Source organism: Rhagoletis pomonella, unplaced genomic scaffold (assembly GCF_013731165.1).
Source record: "Rhagoletis pomonella isolate Grant_MI unplaced genomic scaffold, Rhpom_1.0 Rhpom_scaffold_00003, whole genome shotgun sequence".
Taxonomy (NCBI): Eukaryota; Metazoa; Arthropoda; class Insecta; order Diptera; family Tephritidae; genus Rhagoletis; species Rhagoletis pomonella.
The window spans coordinates 60,188,533-60,200,241 of NW_023458557.1; positions in this window are offsets into that span (position 1 = coordinate 60,188,533).

Sequence of the window (11,709 nt, forward strand, 5' to 3'; positions counted from 1 at the left end):
AGTGATTTTTTTAATAAAAGTTGTAACTGTTACGGTCCCTGAACAATAATAATATTGTCAGTAGCGAAATGTAACGCCTGTGCGTTTATGGCGCGGACGCATGGACAATGAAAACATCTGATGAGGCGGCTCTTGGAGTTTTCGAGAGAAATATTTTGCGAAGGATTTACGGGCCTTAACGCGTTGGCGACGGCGAGTACCGCAGATGATGGAACATGAGCTGTATGAGCTTTACAATGACAATAACATAGTGTAGCGAATTAAAACAGGGATGTTGCAAATATTTGCATTCGCATTCGTTATGCGAATGATTCGCATCATTTTACAGATTCGCATTCGCAGCAAATGATACAAATGTTTCGCGAATGCGAACGTGTATGTACATTGGCATCGAGTCCACTCTAATATTGTTGAAATGGCTCTAAGTCTGTCTAACGAGGGTGCGGACAATAACCGGCTTTTAGCTTCAGGCGCTAAACGGTTAAGTAATATATCAAGCAACATTGATGGGCCTTCTATAAGTACTGCTAAAAGTCTTATTAGCAACCTAGAAACATTTCTAGATTCCTCCACCGAGAGCGAAGCCGAGCCTGAAAAATCTAGAGACATTAAAAAATGGAAATTAAAGCTCAGTTGAAGGCCTAAAGAGAAACAAGCTTATCTAGGGGAAAATCCTCTCGATTGGTGGAAAACTAAACTAAAATTACTTTTTTGAAATGTAATATGCCCTTTTTGAACTTTGAATATGGTCTAGCAGCTACTATTCGCTGGCCAAAACTCATTTTTTAAAGTATCGGTAAATCGATTTCTTTTGTCCCTTCACTAAACTAATTCTCCAGAGTAAAAAAGTACGTACTCATTATACTTCTCCCATTGGGATATCAGCTGTTAAAGTTAACATTTCTACTAAAAGGTTACAAATTTATTTCTTTCGTAGTGAGTATTCTTGTAGTTCGAAATGGTATGTCTTCGAGTGGGAAAGATACTTCAAAAAAGAGAACGGAAATGAATATTTGTGTGATTAACAAAAAAAGGAACAGAGCAGCGCCTTCGTCTTGGTCGGCAGGCTGTATCGGAGACACAGCCGCTAAATTTACACGTAGAATACGTGGTATGGGTAAGAGCACATCCAAGTCAAAAACGAAATCACACACTAAGAAAAAATATCGACAACAAAAGCGATAGTGATATCGATAGCAAAATCGATGAAAACATCGATAACAAAATCGATAAAAATACCGATAATAATATCGATAACAAAATCGATAAAAATATCGATAACAAAATTTATAAAAGTTTCGTTTATTACATCGATAAGATCCGAAAACATCGATACCAAAATCAATAAAAATATCGATAAAAATTTCGATAGCAAAATCGATAAAAATATCGATAGAAAAATCGATAACAAAATCGATAAAAATATCGATAACAAAATCGATTGAAATATCGATATCAAATCGATAAAAAATATCGTTTATTATATCGATAAGTTCCAAGAATATCGATACCAAATTCAATAAAAATATCGATAAAAATTTCGATCCCGAAATACTCCCCAGACTGAGTCTCTGTCTATATCCATTTCTCTATAATTACCTTTATTTTAATCTTTCTTCCTCTAACCTCATCTTTACTTTTATCGGTATCCTCATTCTCATATTTTTCTTTATATTTATCTTTGTTTTTACTTTTATGCTTATCATATTCTTCATTTACCTATTCCTCTTCGTCTTTGTCTTTTATAAATATTCAAATGCCAAAATACCTACACACACATAGTTTTTGTCTCCTTCTCTCACTTCCAACGCATGCACGTGTTTGCAAAAAGATGACGAAGTGATTTTGTATGGAAAATTATTTATGTCCATACCTTGCAAAAAATGGGACTAATCCGGGATGACTCCGGGAGCAATCGCAGAGGAGCATGCGACTAATACCACTTTTGATCTCTTTATATGGAATGAACTGATCGCTTTTGTCCGGGCATGTCCTATGAAGAGACTAATTGTTCACCTTTATACCCGAAAGGGTATAAAAAGCGACTAGTCGCTTTTAAAAAATAAAAATAAAAAATTTCGCCAGCTGAGATTCGAACCGTGGTGCTCAGTTTTGTTAGGCGAATACTCTCTCTGTGTGCCAACGCCGCACTTGAAATTTCATTGACTAAGAGCGTACAAATCATTAAATCGTGAATAGTACCCGTTAGAGATGAGTTGGGGACTAATTGATCTCCAATTATACCCACAAGGTATGAGTCGAGACTAATTGACCTCCACTAGTACCCGTATGAGACTAGTTGGGACTAATTAATGCCCAATTGTACCCGATTGAGAGTAACCTCGGAATACTCTCTTTGAAGATTAGTCGCACAATTTTTTGCAGGGTATATTTGAATGAAATTAACATACCCTGCAGGGAAAGCTACTAGTTGTGAACTAGAATTCTACGGGTTTGCGTTTCAGCCGAACTAGTTCACGTTCTGTCCTTTTTCAATGTTAGCGACTGGTATTTTTAACATTGCGATGTCCTACGAGATGTCAATTGTCAGGCTATGCATCAGCATCTACTAGTATAAATACTAGTAGCATCATACCAGTTGATGAGATAGTCTGCCAATTCATGCCCCGTGAAAAGCATAAGCGTGCCTTTTTGCTCGCGACGCTCCAGCAGTCACAATGGCCGACAGAGCAAAGCACTCGCGTGGTAAGCCTGAGGTCCCAGGTCCAAATCCTGGCGCAGGGAAAATTGTTTTATATTTTCTATTTTTTTTTTCTATTTTTTTTTTTATAAATTTATTTTTTTTGTTTAGGCTGTTTATTGTAATTTTTAAAGTTAATAAAAAAATTAGTTTTGTTTAATTTCTTTGTTTTTATAGCACAAGCATTTCTTCCTAAATGTTTTTGTGCAATGCAATTAGACTTTCAAATTTGTTATTTATTTATAAATCGAATAAATTATTTTTACTTACATTTATTTAACTTTAAAAATCTTAACCACCTCCAAGCGGCCTCGAACCTGCGATTTCTGAACCAGAACCAGAACCAGTAGTCTTCACGTGACGCCACAGCCGACATTTGTAAGAAAAGCAATTAATTGCGTTTTATTTTAGGCTTTGGCAATTCAAAGGCAGATGTCGCTGATCGCCAAAGTTCTTCGAAATTGTCGAACTGGTAGGCACATACTAGTTAATGAACTAGTATTTTTTCTAACTGGTTTGGCTTTTCACTGCAGGGTACTTAGAAGATATCAACCAATACTTCCCATATACCAAATGAAAGGAAAAATCTTGAATTTTTGACTAAAGAAAACAAAAACAAAATCTTGGAGCGGGTTTCGAGCATTTTGGTAAGAAAACAATTTTCAAATTTTTTCAAAATTTTTTTGCCTTAAAATGCTCAATATTTGTTGAATTTATATAAAATCTGTTCACGGTAATATTTCTATTGCTCCAAAGAACCTATGTCCCGAAAATGAAATTTATATCTGCAAATCATAAGTTGCTAGAGCACTTTAAAGGCTCAAAATTGACCCCAAAATAAGCCGATATTTACCGTTGTTTCTACGACAGGCACCGAATCAGTTACTTACAGAAATCTATCTGTAAGGAACATCATACCTCTCTTTGAAATCGCTTTACTAGTTCTCGTGCAATAAGCATTTTCGTGAAGCTCTAAAAATTACAACTACAACATTTGAGCATAGCCGTAATTACCTCGGCTGTCTATGAGAGTGTGAGATAGATTAAAAAAAAAAGTTTGCATTAAAAAATCGCATTTTTTAATTTGTATTTATTTTTTATTAACATCATCAAGTTTGATTTTTATTTTTTTTTAACCTGAATGGTTGTCAAGCTTTAAGGAGTAAGCTGTAAAAATTTGAGAATAGATTTATAATGCAAAATTTTTTTTATTTTAATCTATCTCACACTTTCATGGAAAGCCGAGGTATTTACGCACATTTTGATACCTTAACTGATTTTCTCCGACAAATAGTTTATTAACTGCAAACAATTGAAAAAAAAAATACTTCTCCGTAAGTTCAAAATTTCGGGAATTTTTTTTCGAGATTATAATGACGAAATAAAAAAATTGGTGTCTTATTTTTTTCGATAAAGAATGTAAAAAAATATATTTCACGCCCAAAAAAATATTGAGGTGTAAATATTGTGTGGAATGACCCATATGTCTTTGGTGAAAAATTAAAAATCATTAAATTTGGTAGCCATATTGGATCCGCCATTTTGAATTAAACAAATCAGCGCTCTCGAAAACTCCCCATTTATATGAGTTTATGCTGAAAAGGAAAAAGTTCTAAAATCTGGTCGCCATATTGGATCCGCCAATTTATATTCCAAAAATCTTATATCAGATTCGAAATCAGCGATCTTGAAAATCCGCTTATGTATAAGCTTTCGGTGAAAGAGAAAGAAGTATAAAATTTGGTCACCATGTTGGATCCGCCATTTTGAATTTTGAAAATCTGACATTATATCCGAAATCAGCGACCTCAAAAACCCCAAAACGCTAAATTTCAAATCAATTTGGGTACTTCTCGACTTTTGGCCAGTAAATTATTGTCGCCAGATCATAATGCACTGTATAGGTTAAGCACTCGTGCAATGCTCTAATAATTTACACAATTTTTAAGTAATAAAAACGATGACTTAAGTTGATTATAGCTTTTTTAGTGTTATTCCTAACATTCGCATTCTCATTCGCTAATTCGCATTCCGAAAATTCGAATTCGCGTATGTGAAAAATATGACATTCGAAACAACCCTAGTTAAATCAAAATACAACGGCTACACTGACTTGGTCATGACGTACGAATGGACAGAATTGCTCAAGCGAGAAATGGTCTAGACCAGAGGTTCCCAAACTTTTTTTCTCGTAGACCCCTTTCAAAAATTTACTGGTTTCGGTGCACCCCCTGCTGATACATTTCTAAATATTCCCAAATCTCGTGAAAAACTTAAATGTGAAAATTATATCTAACAATGTAAATTTGCATCGCGGGTGAATTCTAAAGCTAAACTCAGAGTGGCCAAAATAAAAGTAAAATATTTTCTTGTGTTCTATTTATAAAAATAATGGGATTACACACTTAAAGGTTTTAAAAAATATAGCTTGTAAATACATGAAAATACTCTCTTGCTCGGAAGAGTTATATTTCTTAAGAGCACTGCGAGCGCTAGCGTTATTTACATTATCTTCAGCATTCATCAAATGTTCGGCTCCCTCATGACTTTGCACGGGGAGTATATGTAAAATAGTTTATTTGTGTTAATGGAATAATTTTTATTTTTATCGCTCCGAGTTTTAAAGTGAGGCGAAAAATATTTATCACATTTTTAAAACACAAAACTTAAAACATCAAAACGGCTAAGCTTTTTACGCCAAACTTTTAATTTAGAAACTGACAATAGAAAAGAACGAGTTTAAAAAATCTATGACAAATAACCAAGCAAGCAAGAAGCACAAAAAGTGTTCCACCATCTCATCTTCTTCAAGGCAAGATGGGCACATGGACTTGTCATTTACGCCTAAATATCACAGTCAGGTGTTTGTGCCACGTGAAGTGACCAGTCAGCAGTCCAGGAAGTTGTCTGCAGTGTCGTCTGCTCAGTGTGCGCAAAAAATTAGATAGACCTTGTGAGATTGAAGGCAACATGAGTTTTGCCCACCTGCATCCCCTCGATACCTCTCAGTCATTTCCACCGCGTAGTCCATGGTTTCGAGTATTGCAATTACCTCAGCCTGGAAGACCGAAGCATATTCCCCTACAGAATAGTGAAGCTTATTTACATTAACCTCGAAAAAGACCCCAGATCATGACCCAGAGTCCGTTTTGGAGCCATCAGTGAAGATTCGACAATGTGTGAGTCCGGTCTCAGCGATGGAATCAAACCAACATTCAGTCTCAGGTAGGGTTCGAAATTTCAGACCTTTGTATCGATACTGAGTACTCATTCTGGCATCGAGCTCTTGGTATCGATACTCTAAAAGTATCAGGGAAAAAGTATCGATACTACTCAGTATCGGACTCATTAAAATGCGTTTTTTGGGATACTAAAATTATTTTATTGTTCAATCGCATATCTAGTTATTTCCTGAAATTAAAACAATAGAAATTTAAAATATTTGATTTTTATTTCATTGCAGAACTTACTTTCACGTTAGAAGTAATTTTAACGTTAAATGTACATACAGACATATATATGTATATACTTTCACGAATTTCAAATTTTATTAAGAAATTTTTGTAAACTTTTCGGGTATGCATTTTTGTAGCCTATTCAATTTTAGTATAGAGTCAAACCACGCCAACTGTGTCAATGGATTTCCATTGATTTTCTGGAAAGTGAAGACAATTGTGGGAATCTGTAGATAATTATAGACCAAAAATACACTTTGGACGGTTTTTCGAAATTGCTCTTCGTTTTCGTTTTTTTTTTGCTATTATAAGAATATTGCAGTTTTTGAGAGAAAAATTCGTAACTCACGACCCATTTGATGAAACTTGATGAAATTTTTTTTTGAGATTTACTGAAGCTTTTCCCTTCACAATAGAAAGATTTGCAGAATAAAATTTGCAAAACAACTAATTCTTTAATAACAATAATTTAAACAATTGTAATTATTTACATATTCTAGGCCCGCGATTGCTGTGAAATTTTGGCACAGTATACTCTAAACTCTTTTTTTAAGTTCCAAAAACAATTAATAATTATACAAGTACGTACATTATTTAACGTATAAATGCTATCACTCACACAAGCTTAAATGAAAATAGCTATTTACTCGACGCTTAAAGATGACAAAAAAATCTATAGCGACTGTCAAAATTGGAAAGACCAATGTTTTCTTTTTGGAACTTAAAAACAAGAGTTTTGAGTATATTGTGCCAAAATTTCACTGCAATCGCGGGCCTAGAATATATAAATAATTGCAATTGTTTAAATTATTGTTATTAAAGAATTAATTGTTTTGCAAATTTTATTCTGCAAATCTTTCTATTGTGAAGGGAAAAGCTTCGGCAACTCTCAAAAAAAATGTCATAAAATTTCATCAAATGGGTCGCGAGTTACGACTTTTTCTCTCAAGAACTGCAATATTCTTATAATACCAAAAAAACAACAACGAAGAGCAATTTCGAAAAACCGTTCAAAGTGTATTTCTGTTCTATAATTATCTACAGATTCACACAATTGTTTCACTTTCCAGAAAATCAATGGAAATTCATTGACACAGTTGGCGTGGTTTGACTCATAATAATGTGCAAGTTTGAATTAAAAGTCAACGGTAGTAGACTTAGGGTTCGAAATTTCAGACGTTGGTATCGATACTGAGTACTCATACTGGCATCGAGCTTATGGTATCGGTACTCTAAAAGTATCAGGGAAAAAGTAACGATACTACTCAGTATCGGATTCAATAAAATACGTTTTTTGGGATACTAAAATTATTTTATTCTTCAATCGTATATCTAGTTATTTCCTGAAATTAAAGCAATGGAAATTTAACATATTTGATTTTTATTTCATTGCAGAACTTACTTTCATGTTAGAAGTAATTTTAACGTTAAATGCACGTACATACATACACATATGTATATATATATATATATATATATATATATATGTACATATACTTTCACGAATTTCAAATTTTATTAAGAAATTTTTGTAAACTTTTTGGATATGCATATTTGTATCCTATTCAATTTTAGTATAATAATGTGGAAGTTTGAATTAAAAGTCAATGGTAGTAGGCTAAACTTGAATAGGTTGCAAAACTGCATACCCAAATAGCTTCTAAAAATCCTGCCTTTTCGTGAACTTTGCGTAAAGTTTTATGGCCTTATTCAAAAAAAATAAAAAAGGTATATAAACTGAAGAATGTATGAAAATGTCATTTTATTAAGCTCTTTAATCCTACTTTATTTTGTATGAATAAGGCCATTAAACTTTAACTTATTTGGTTTATGTTATGCAACCGACTAAACGCAGTTTTAGTTTATTTTAAGTGATGGACAAATTTGAATGATAGTAATCCATGGAAGAAAAAATGTAAAAAGTGTGTTATTTAATAAGTATTCGATACTACGAGTACTTTGCAAAGTATCGAGTAAAATCACCAAATAAGGTATCGAGTATTAAAGTACTACATTTTTATACCCCCAGTATCGATACTTACTCAATATCGATAGTATCGTTCGAACCCTAGTCTCAGGTAACTCAACATCATAGAATCTGATGTAATGTGGAACGATTTTCCATCGATCCACATTACATCACACCAACAACGAAAATGAGAATTATAGAATCTCTTCAACAAAGGTAATGGTGGCGTACTATCCTGTAGCATTGAAAAGACACAAGTGCTTAAATCTCTGCAGCCAGCAATTTTCGCCGCGCCTCACTCATTGTCATACCAGCATCCTTCCCCACGTATGAAAACACGCAGTGACGGTAAGTGCTGCAGTGCGTCAAGAGCAATATACAACACTCTATACCACACTCAACAAAATTAGAGTTAAATAAAGAGGCTATCAAACAACCATTTTGGTTCTTTACATCGAAACCAGATAAATTTTCGTGGACCCCCACTTACAACTCATGGACCCCCATATTTTGTTCACGTCACCGTGGACCCCCGTCGAGTCTTCCGTGTACCCCTGGGGGCCCACCTGGACCACTTTGGGAATCACTGGTCTAGACCTATCAGCAATGTATGGCTGCCTTCCTAAACGCATTAAAGCAATGCATCAGTCTCTTTTATTTCCAAATCATAACTCATGCCAGTATCCAATATGCGCAACCTTGAAGAAATATCAATGTTTAATAAAGTTGCGCCCATTGAATACTTTTATCTCCCATGGTTCAGAAATAAAAGATACGGATGCTTCGCATAAATGCGTTTAGGATTTTTATGTAACTTCCCGGCGGGTGTATAATGAAATCCCGATATACAAAATACCGAAATACAAAATCCCGGAAGACATTATCCAGATACGACCAAATCCCGACCATACATAATCCCGACAAGACACAATCCATACAAGAAATCCCGACAAAATATAAAAATTTTAATTATTTTTATATTTTGTCGGGATTTTTGTCATGATTGTCTTCTGTTTTCACTCAACAATAATGTATAAAAGACACAGTTGTTGTTATTGTTGTAAGGGCTTACTTAGCCCGTAATTGTCCGCAGGCTCAACTAACGGTAGGCCCAGGAGATTTGATATTTCGATGAGCTATAACCAGAGGGAGAGGTGGGATGTTAATTGAGTGAGCATGTGAAGAGGTGGTTGGTGTCAAGGGGGGAATCTCCACATGCTGGACACTCATTTTCGATGTTGGGAGGCGAGTTGGGCCTCCGAAGCGCACTCTCGTTCACAGGTCACCACCTGGCACTGATGACGGCATTCACTTGACTGGAGTTTGTAAATACCCTGTCTGTACAGTCCCAGTCCCAGGGATGCTGTGCGTAGTGCTGGACCTGGTCCTTCAGCTCAAGCAAGTTCGAGTGCTGACAACTGTAGCACCTTACTGGGAGAATTTCGGCTTCACTGTGGATGTGACATCAGAAGACATCGTCTGGTTGTCCAGGGTGTTGTATTGTGGCATGTCTTTAGTTTCGTCCACTGCGCACCAATTGTCCCCGGCGAACCAATTTTCCCCGGCTTTGTATGTTTGCAACACCGTTTCTTTGTCTTTGAGGACTACGGCTTTGTACTTTGTTGGCAATTTCGGTTGTATGCGCCGGGAACGAGAGCTACATCTGACAATTTTCCGGTTATTCACCGTTGGAATTAGTTTGCCATCGACGAGAATACACAGCTTTCGTCCTTGTGGTAAAATGGTTGCCGAGAGGGTTAGGCTCCTTGCAGTGAACAAGCGAAAAAATGGGGAGTGGTAACCCTTTATATTTAAGCATAAGTTATCAATTTCATTACCGGACGCATTGTAATTCTTTTTGTCTGGATTGTGTCTTGTCGGGATTTTTAGTTGTCGGGATTTTGTCTTGTCTGAATAATGTGTTATCTGTATTTTATTTGGTCGGGAATTGTAATGTCTGTATTATGTCCTGTCTGGATTTTGTATTGTTTGGATTTTTAAAAATTGTCTGGATTATGTCTAGTCGGGATCTTCAAAGTCGAGATTATGGAGTGCTCCCCTTCCCGACTTTATTTTTATGTAACTTCCGGACGTTAGCTTTCACAAATTGGACAGATATAGGAACATTGTACTTTCTCTTAAAACAAAAGCATTTGCGTAAATCCTTTTAGGGCTTCTTTATCTTTTCATCTTTATTTTTGCTTTCATTTTGACTAATTTTGATAACAGTTGATTTGTTTATTTTAAACGTATCACAAGTCACTTTAACTGAAACACCACTTTTTAGTTTTTCCCGAATACATACTGGAAAGTCGAAGAAAGGCAAGAAATTAAAATCTTGTGTGGGGCATGCATTAATAAAGAATATTGTAGATATTGAGCTTGAATTGTTTTGAAGTTGCACTTATAGACGTTACAATGTTTTGCTTTAAAAACTTGCATTAAACAAGAAATTGCACATATTGAGGGTTGCGGTTACCGTGTACGCACTGTAAATATCTTTCATCGGATAAACACAAATTAAGTTACGAATAATTACAAGCCTCAACCTATAGACCTTAAGCCCAGATTTGAGGGGGTATTCAAAATAGTACGCATGTATTTTGTGCTTCACTAGATCTAAAACTTTAGCAGTCAGTGTTTCAATCAGGATGAAATATTTGAGGGTGGTACCGGGAGGGGAACGGTAAATGATGGTAGGAGGTTTAATTTGGGTTAAAGTCTCACACGGACGGGGGTGGGCCGAGGCCCAGCAATGACCGGCAAAGCGACTAGCGGCTGAGCGGTGAGCGGCTTAAAATTAAAACATATGAAATACTATTGAAGTGGCGCCGCTCAGCCGCTCATTGCTGGCCTCGGCCTTAGGCTTTAAATGCTTCCTCCCCATAAAAAACATGCGCAGTAAAAAGTTAACTATTTAAATCGACGAATAGTTTTGGTGAACTTCTGTTTATGTGTTTTACTACAATATACCTCTGTTGGTTTAATTTTAAGAATAAACCATTTTTTAGTAAGTAATAGTTATTGGTTTTGAATTTTTTTTTTTTTTGTATAGGAGGGCCCCTCCCTAATTTTCGTTCTGGCTACGCTTATGACTTTATCCTTGCTTTTATGCGGCGCCCGGTAGAGATTTCAAAGATCCCTACCCCAAAAAATTCTGTATAACCATCTGGTTCGTTCGAAACTGGAATACGCCTCTTTAATCTGGAATCAAATTTACTCAACTCATTCCTCTAGACTTGAAAGAGTGCAACGAAGCTGAATTCGCTTCGCTCTCGAACCACTCCATTTGAATGATCCCCTACCATCTTATATGGTCCGCTGTAGCATATAAGGCTGAAATCACTTGCGTCTAGGCGATCTATTCAATCTGAGCTTTTTATACAGGGTGTCCCAGAAGTAACGTGCCAAACTTTAGGGGAAGGTAGGTGGGGGGGTGAGCTCACTGATAAACGAAAGATTTTCAGGTAAAAGTGTCACCGTTTTTGAAATATTTACATTTTTTCGAATTTAAAAAAAAATCGTGCCTTTTTATGTGTTTTCTTTAACTGCAACTACAAACCGGGCAATACTTAGTAAATTTT